This window comes from Triticum aestivum, chromosome 5D, assembly GCF_018294505.1.
Source record: "Triticum aestivum cultivar Chinese Spring chromosome 5D, IWGSC CS RefSeq v2.1, whole genome shotgun sequence".
NCBI classification, from domain to species: Eukaryota; Viridiplantae; Streptophyta; class Magnoliopsida; order Poales; family Poaceae; genus Triticum; species Triticum aestivum.
In genome coordinates, this window is record NC_057808.1 from 534223434 (window position 1) to 534231965 (window position 8532).

The following is an 8532-nucleotide window of genomic DNA, read 5'->3' on the forward strand; positions in this document are numbered from 1 at the left end:
CCGCTGGTTTAAAAGAGGTGGACTTGGATCTTTTGTCAAGTATCACGTCGTCCCTGTCCACTGTGGAGCGCAGCGCAGTTAATTCCTCGGCCGCGAGGGCTTCGGATAACGCCTCGAGGGCCAGTGCGGCTGTTTTATTTTCGGCGCGGAGTGCTATGTCCGGATCACTAGTTAGAGTGATGATTCCATTGGGCCCGGGCATTTTGAGCTTCATGTACCCGTAATGGGGTATAGCTTGGAAGATCGTGAATGCCTCCCGCCCTAGAAGGGCGTGGTATCCGCTATTGAACGGGGCCACTTGGAATGTGATTTCTTCGGACCTATAATTCTCCGGCGTGCCGAATACCACATCTAGTGTGATTTTCCCAGCACATCGTGCCTCCCGACTAGGGATGATTCCTCTGAAGGTCGTGCTGCTTTGCTCAATGCAGCTTCTGTCTATTTCCATTTTTCGAAGTCTCCTCATAGATGAGGTTTAATCCGCTGCTGTCGTCCATGAGCACTTTAGTAAGCCGGAAGCCGTCCACAATTGGACTAAGGACCAAGGCGGCTGGTGCTCAGGCTGTTCGGAATTTAGGTTCGTCACTAGCATTGAAGGTGATAGCCGTATTGCTCCATAGATTTATTGCTGCCACGTGGCAGACTTCGGCAAGGCTGCGGAGTGCTCGCTTACGCCTATTATTTGAGGCGAAGGTCTCGAAGACTGTCAATACTGTATTGTTGTTCTCCACGGGATGGTGCTCTGCGGTATTGTTGATGAGGAGATCCTCACCACTCTTGGCCACCTGCCGGAGTACCCAACATGCTCTAAGGCTGTGCGTTGGCATGGTATCCGCTGTACTGTGAATTTTGCATGGCCCATTAAGCCATCCCTCCAATACGGTTCCACGCCCTGTAGTGGGTGCTTCTTTGTAATTGGATCGAGTGACTTATGAGAGTGCACCCTTTTAGTTTGGACTGGGGGTTTTGTCAGAGCCGGAGGATCCCAAAAATTTATTTGGGTTTTCCAGGCGCTTTCCATCGCACAATATTTCCGTACTATGGCCGCTAAGTGAGCGAAGTGTGCTATGTCACGGCGACTTATGGTGTTGAGGATTCCCCTGTCCGTGCAATTTTTGCAAAAGAATGAAATTGTGTCTTCCTCGCAACAGTCCTTAACCTTGCTCATTATAAGGAGGAATCTGGCCCAATAGTGGTGTACTGTCTCTTGGGGCTCTTGTCTAATGCGGGAAAGATCACTTATATCTGGGTGGGTGGGTAGATTTAGGTCCGAACCCTGACCCGATCTGAGACCCAGGGGCGCAGGAGTTTCCGATCTTGGAAGCTCGGGCTCCGGGATGTTGCCCGCTAGGTCTGGCCCGCTGTCTGATTCTAGGTTCAAGGCTTGGGCCATGTCCTCCCGTAGACGGGTATCCGGCTCGGAGAGCTCAGGAATCTGGACATAGTTCGTCCTCAAGATGGAGGAAGAATTGCTGAGTTGCTCCTCCACCACCGCTATCTAATGGGTGACCGGCGGAGAGTTAATCTCCCTTTGGTCGGGTTTAAGGCCAATCCGATCATAGTCCGTAGCGACTCCCAAAGCGGCGATGTGATCCAAGAGCTCGTTCAAGGAGGAGAGCTCCATTGGATCCATCTGCTCGGCGAGTCCCGAGCCGATGCGGAGGCGGTTTTTGATGACCCGAGAGGTCATCGTCGGCGCAGCGGCCGAACGGGCGGTCATGATGAAGTCGCCTAATCGGAGAGTTTGGCCTACAGCCAGGGCTCCCCCGGAAGTGATGTTGTCCTTGACAACAAGACGAGCCATCAAGCCTTATGATGACGACACAGTGGAACTCTCAATGAAAGCACCAATGTCGGTGTCAAAACCGGCGGATCTCGGGTAGGGGGTCCCGAACTGTGCGTCTAAGGCGGATGGTAACAGGAGGCGGGGGACACGATGTTTACCCAGGTTCGGGCCCTCTCGATGGAGGTAATACCCTACTTCCTGCTTGATTGATCTTGATGATATGAGTATTACAAGAGTTGATCTACCACGAGATCATAGAGGCTAAACCCTAGAAGCTAGCCTGTGGTATGATTGTTGTTCTTGTCCTACGGACTAAACCCTCCGGTTTATATAGACACCGGAGGGGGCTAGGGTTACACAGAGTCGGTTACAATGGAGGAGATCTACATATCCGTATGGCCAAGCTTGCCTTCCACGCCAAGGAGAGTCCCATCCGGACACGGGACGAAGTCTTCAATCTTGTATCTTCATAGTCCAACAGTCCGGCTAAAGTATATAGTCCGGCTATCCGAGGACCCCCTAATCCAGGACTCCCTCACTATGTTTTCCACCTTATCAGATTTGTATGTCTCTTCAATTGTCATGACTTGATTTCTTTATGATGAGTCTAAGTGCGCTGTAGAGGCTTGTTTCTGAACATTGGATAGGAATTCTGATATCATGGGATCTTCATGAGTGTCTCTGAGATGGGTTTCTGCCTGCTGGGTGATTGCCTCAAGATTTGGGCCAGGGACAAGTTGATCATGCTGGTTGGGAGCCATGATCTGTCCATTATAATGGGCCGAGTTGGATGTTACTCAGCTGCATGAAAAGGCTTCCTGGGCCTGTGGTGGCTCTTCTAGCCCATTGGGCACCTTTGGGTACCTCTTAGCTAATATCTACTCCCTCCATTCCTAAATATAAATCTTTTTAGAGATTCCAATATGGACCACATATCGAGCAAAATGAGTGAATCTATAATCTAAATTACTAGCTCTATATACATCCTTATGCAGTCCATATTGAAATCTCTAAAAAGACTTATATTTACGAACAGAGGAAGTACATTATAGTAATATTAACCCAATCAAGCCCCTTATTCTTTTGGCATCTCTTCTTGAGATTAGAGTGGCAATTTTTTAATCGCAGAGTCATCAACAAAGTAGGCATTCAGGCAAACTCTGGATCAATTTCGTATTGGATATATCGAAGGATTCAATAGAGTTCAGACGGGCCACTAGCTTGTGGGGGCAGGCATATCAGGTGAGAAGCATTAGACACTTGTAGTTCTTTAAGTGCCTCATTTAGCATTAACCACTCCTCAGGTAAGTGTACTAGTTCAGGACCACCAACAATTCTAAGTTTCTTGACACACGAGATGCTTTGTAATGGCTCGCTAAGCAAGAGGGACGAATTGTCAATATCAAGCTCATCCAGGCTAGAAAAACTAGCAGGGTCATGTACCCACTCAACAGAGGGGTCTGTAGTAATCTTGCTGCATCCATGGATTTGCAGTGAAATTAGTGATGGACTCATGTGGATCACATTGATTGAAACTAGCTCTTGGCAATCCCATATTGATACTTTTTTAAGATTTGTCAATCTTGCAAAGGTTTTAGTTGAGGGAAGAGATGTAATTGCACAGCTGCCGAACATCATATTAGTTAACCCTGCCAAACATGCGAACACTTCTGAAGGGAAAACTGATAGTGTGCAACCATCTAAAAATAACTGTTCCAACGAATTAAGACCTTCCATTGAATGAACTAGTGGTTGTTCAGCTTCACCGCACAATCCTAAAGTTAATGTTTTCACGGTAGGGGGCAACCTGATTTGTCCTGTCACCAAATTTGGGCACTTCCATACTTCAAGGGTTTTAAGGGTGCATCGTACTGGATTAGACATGTGGGTCTGAGTTCTAAGATGGTGTCCGTTGTTGGTGGTGTGCCATGCGTGTAGATTTCTCTTGGTCATGTGTCACATATACACTCGCATCACTGTCTCACACTCGGGCTACCAATTGATAATTAATATCATATGTGTAGGAACTTATAGCCACAAACACCTACCACCTCTATAGTCACAATAAATTACATGTCCAGTGAAAATATGAGGACCAATCAAGCCATCAATGTCTATAAAAACAAACATCGTAGCACACATGGTACAACAAACACCAAGAATAATAAAATGACTAAAAAACTACACAATAGACGCGACATAAAAAAATCGGCACAACTAAGCTTTTGTTAGTCTCTAATATATATAGTACGTGTTGAATTCACAAAACAACAACATCAAATAGAGGTCCTTCCAAACTCATTTCCTAGCTTGCATAGTTGGTTCAATTGGCAAAGCAATGGAATTCAAGGTGGCATTTGCAGATGCTGCGGCACAGTGGTCACATTGGACGTTAGTGGGAACTACACCACCATATCGCCGATGCTCTCAAGGATGCCCCGTGCCACAACACAAACCGTCACACGGTCTACATCAAGAGCGGAGTGTACAAGGTTGCGGAGCCCATCATCGTTGCCGAGGACATATGGAACGAGATGTTGGCCAGCAACGACATCAGTATCAAAGCTATGTAGAGCTTAGAGGGGCATCGCCCCCCCCCCCCCCCCCCCCATCCTCGATGTGACCTTCATCTCGGCGACCGGAGTGACAACGAGGGCTACCATGTGGATCAAACCAGCACGCTGAGTAAGTAAAGTATACCATACACGTGTCAATTGTGTTGCTCGTTTTCATGCTTGCATGCGCGAATGCTAGCTTACGTCTACGTTCATGAATGAAACAAATATTCTTGTGTGCTCCTTTGTTTTCATGCAATGCTTTTCGATCATGCATGTGACAATATATGTACTTATACATGCTAACATGTACTGTAACTTAACTTGTGTGCTCATTCGGTCAATGGTAGCCGTCCTATGTCAAGGGTTTATCGCCCACGAAATGACTGTCGAGAACACGGTAGGAGCCGCCAAGCGCCAGTGGTGGCGCTGTACTTTCTGAGTCGGGCAGGTCCATCATCTACTGGTGTGCTGAGTGTGCCATCCTTAGCTACCTGGATAGTTTTTATGCCAAGCATCACTGGTAGCTATACCATGAGTGTCCGGTCAAAGGCATCGCGGATTTCATCTTCGGCAACACGAGCATGGTGTTCCAAATGTGTAGCATTGTGGCACATCTGCCACTCAAAGGACAATACAAAACCATGACGACTTGGGGGGGGTGGGGTGTTAATGGCCGAGGCACTAGGATTTTCTTTCCTGTTCTTCAAGACAGCTCTAAAGTGGCGACATACCTTAGTCATACATGGCATGTATGTCCTCGCACAAGTACAAGACCCTGTTACTAGCCACATGCGACATTGCATAATAGCCGCGTTCGGGTGGCACGTCGCGAGTACGACGCCGCTGGTAAGGTATTACTAGCAGCGTGTGGCCACACACGGCTAGTATGTTCCTAACGGGTGGCGTGTTGCAATCGAACGCTGCCAGCATATCCAACACTGGTGGTGTTCCCTGGAGTCACACGCGGCTGATGATACAGAGAACGTGTGGCGCTGGGAATTTCGCACTCGGCTGATGATACAGAGAACTTATAGTGTGTGCAAGCGTCGCACGCTTCTAGTTTATTAGTATGTTGGTAGCGTGCAGGATACCACACATCTATAATACCTAAATAGTTGATCCCCACTACTTCTAATTCTCTCAACATGCAAACCATCCACCTCACCAAGTGTGCCATGTCAGCATCCACTAACAATATTTTTCAGCCCATGCAAACCTTATTCCATTATCACTAATTCTCTCAACATGCAAGCATCCCACTTCAACATGCACTAATTTTTTTTCAGCCCATGCAAACCATACCAATATGTTTATTTTTGTAACTGGACATATGTAGTAGCTAAGATAATTATTTAATTAATTTACTTACTAAAGGTTGTGAAATAACCTGATTTACACAGAATGCAAGTATGGTATATTTATATGTTAAAATTAGGACCTTTTGATTTATATCTTTTCCTTCATATATAAGTCATCTGTAATTAATCTTTATATTCCTGCGGCAACGCGCAGGGAAATTACCTAGTTCTACTAATATGTTGTGCAGGGCAAATAACAATACAGCGTTTTTTGCTATAGTGGCAGTGTTGCACATTTGATACATATATGAATATAAGAAGTATTATGCGCAGATTTGATACATATATGAATATAAGTACTATGCATTGAATAATAAATGTTTTTATGTAACACATTTTAGATGAATCCAAATTTCAAAACATGCATATACATGTATACATAACACATTGATGTCGTTGAATTACAAGCATGCATTTCACATGCCAAATTTGTAGAAGACATTGTGCATTTCACCACAGTTCAAAGCATGCATTTGACAATGACGGCTCGGTCGATGGCTCCAATATGTTGAAGTTGCGGTGGACGAACATGAAAAGAACAAATTTGAGCATAGATATCAAACATAACACATGAATGGCAACCTACAGGAAGATTGCCACATAGCAAACGATGGCATGATTTATGAACCAAAGGGCTCGCTTTTCTGCCATGGAAGCATGTGTGTCTATATATAGGACTCCTCTTTCACACTCCTGAGTGTGCATCTGTCTTAGAGAGTTGCTGGTTATTGGATGTACTTTCGTTAGTTATCCGTACTTGCATGCATGAACAACCTCCCAAAAATTAGCGATCCGGTGCACATCACTCTTGCCGAACATTTTTCGTTTGGCGAACGGTGTGGTTTAGGAGGACAAATCCCAACCCACTAGGGTTCAAACCCTAGACGCTCGCATTATTCCTGAATTTATTTTAGGCTTCCGGCAATGTGCACTCGAAGGAGACGTTCCCGTCGGCTGCGAGCACCTGTGTGACATCGTAAAATATCAAGATGTTATGCCGGCTCCCGGATGTGCTCATAGGAGTAGGGTGTGCGTGTATACATTCATAGGGTTGAGTGTATGCTCCCGTATGTGAGTGACTTCAATTGTACTAGGTTCAAAAAAGATTTTCGTTTTCATGCGTGCACTTACTATTTTTAATATGTGTGCACATACTTATACTTTGTTTTATAAAAGGTATAAAGATTTTCTAGCGCAGACTCGTGCACGAATCACTGGACTGAATTTCAGAGGACGTATTTCATTAAGAATATTCCCGTATTTCTTTTGGCAAAACTCCCGTTTCAAGAATATTTAGGACTACATACCAACAGACACCTATGGTAATGCTACCTCCGTCGGCATTTCCTATTTAGCGCTGCAGGCGCCCGTTACAGTGCAATTTGCAAACGGGCGCCTGCAGCAGTTCAAGATGGGCCGGCCCATTCTATATTTCTCCTTCCTGTTTTGTAAACGTCAAAAAAAAAGTGCTGTCACGGGTGTTCGAACTCGCAGCCTATTCGTTTGGAGCGCTCGGCTATAGGCACCAGGCCATCCACTCGCTGGTGCAAGGCTTGTTCGTTTTATTGCTTTTATTCGTTCTATACTTCGGTTTATTCTGTTTTCTTTTTTCTCATCTTTTTTTGTTTTTTTACTGCGTGCTTTTTTGAGATCCGTGAACTTTTTATTTAAATTCGTGAACTCTTTTTCCCGAATCAACAAACTTTTTTTGAAATCCGACGAACATTTTTGAAATTCGACGAGCTTTTTTCAATTTCGGTGAACTTTTTTCTTCAAATAGATGAACTTCTTATCTAAATCCATGAACTAATTTTTTCGAAACTCCTGAACTTTTTTTCAAATTGATGAACCTTTTTCAAAATCAAGGAACTTATTTTTCAAATTTGATGAGCTTTTTACAAAATTTGAACCTTTTCTTAAAAACTTTGAACTTTTTTTGAAACTCGATGAACTTTTTTCAAAATCAATGAACTTTTTTTCAAATTGATGAACTTTTTTCAAAATCAATGAACTTTTTTCCAAAATCGATGAACTTTGTTCAATTTAGATGAAATTTTTCCAAATTCGATGAACTTTTTTTGAATTCGTGAACTTTTCTGATTTGGCGAACTATTTTTTGAATATGTGAACCTTTTTTGCGTGCTCATGAACGTCAACTGTAATATGTGAACATGTTTTCAAATAACAAGAAAAAACAAACGCTACAGTGTAATACGCAATAAATAGCGCGTATACATTTCTATTCTTAAAATATTTCTCGCTGCTAATATTCACTAGTAGTTAGTTGGTGCAGTGGTTCTGCTGTCCGTGTGGAAGATTGATGGCGCGAGATCGATTCCCAGTTGCATGCTATTTTTTACTGTCTTTTTCCGCGTCGCGCCTTCTGCGATCGTGGGCCGGCCCGTGAAGCCGCTGCTTCGGGCGCCACTTCCCTTGTGCGGCGCTGAAGGCGCCCAATAGGAGGTCCCACCTCCGTCCCATAATAAGAGTGTTTTGGACGGTCATTTGGATTCATGGGCTAGGATGGGCCGAACAAAAACAAACGGACTTTTGCAGAAAAATAAAAAATACTTCGTTTTCTACTTTCATCCGAATGCAATTTAAGTGGCTCGCTGTCGACATAAACAAGAGAGAGAACACAACACCACCATGGTTTACTTTGTAAAACCTTTATCGCTTTAACAGAAATACTACTATCACTGCCATGCAAACTGTCCAAGTCATAAAAGCCACAGCAAAAGTTTGGTTACAATCTGCCTAAAACAACCAGTACAATCATAGCTTTTACTCGAATCATGACCATCATTTGGATTCTGGAGACTCTTAACCG

General features: G+C 44.3%; 1 pseudogene; it reads right to left on the minus strand.

Moving 5' to 3' along the window:
- Nucleotides 1–2812: 2812 nt before the first annotated feature.
- Nucleotides 2813–3670, minus strand: LOC123121129 (uncharacterized; annotated as a pseudogene).
- Nucleotides 3671–8532: the final 4862 nt, after the last annotated feature.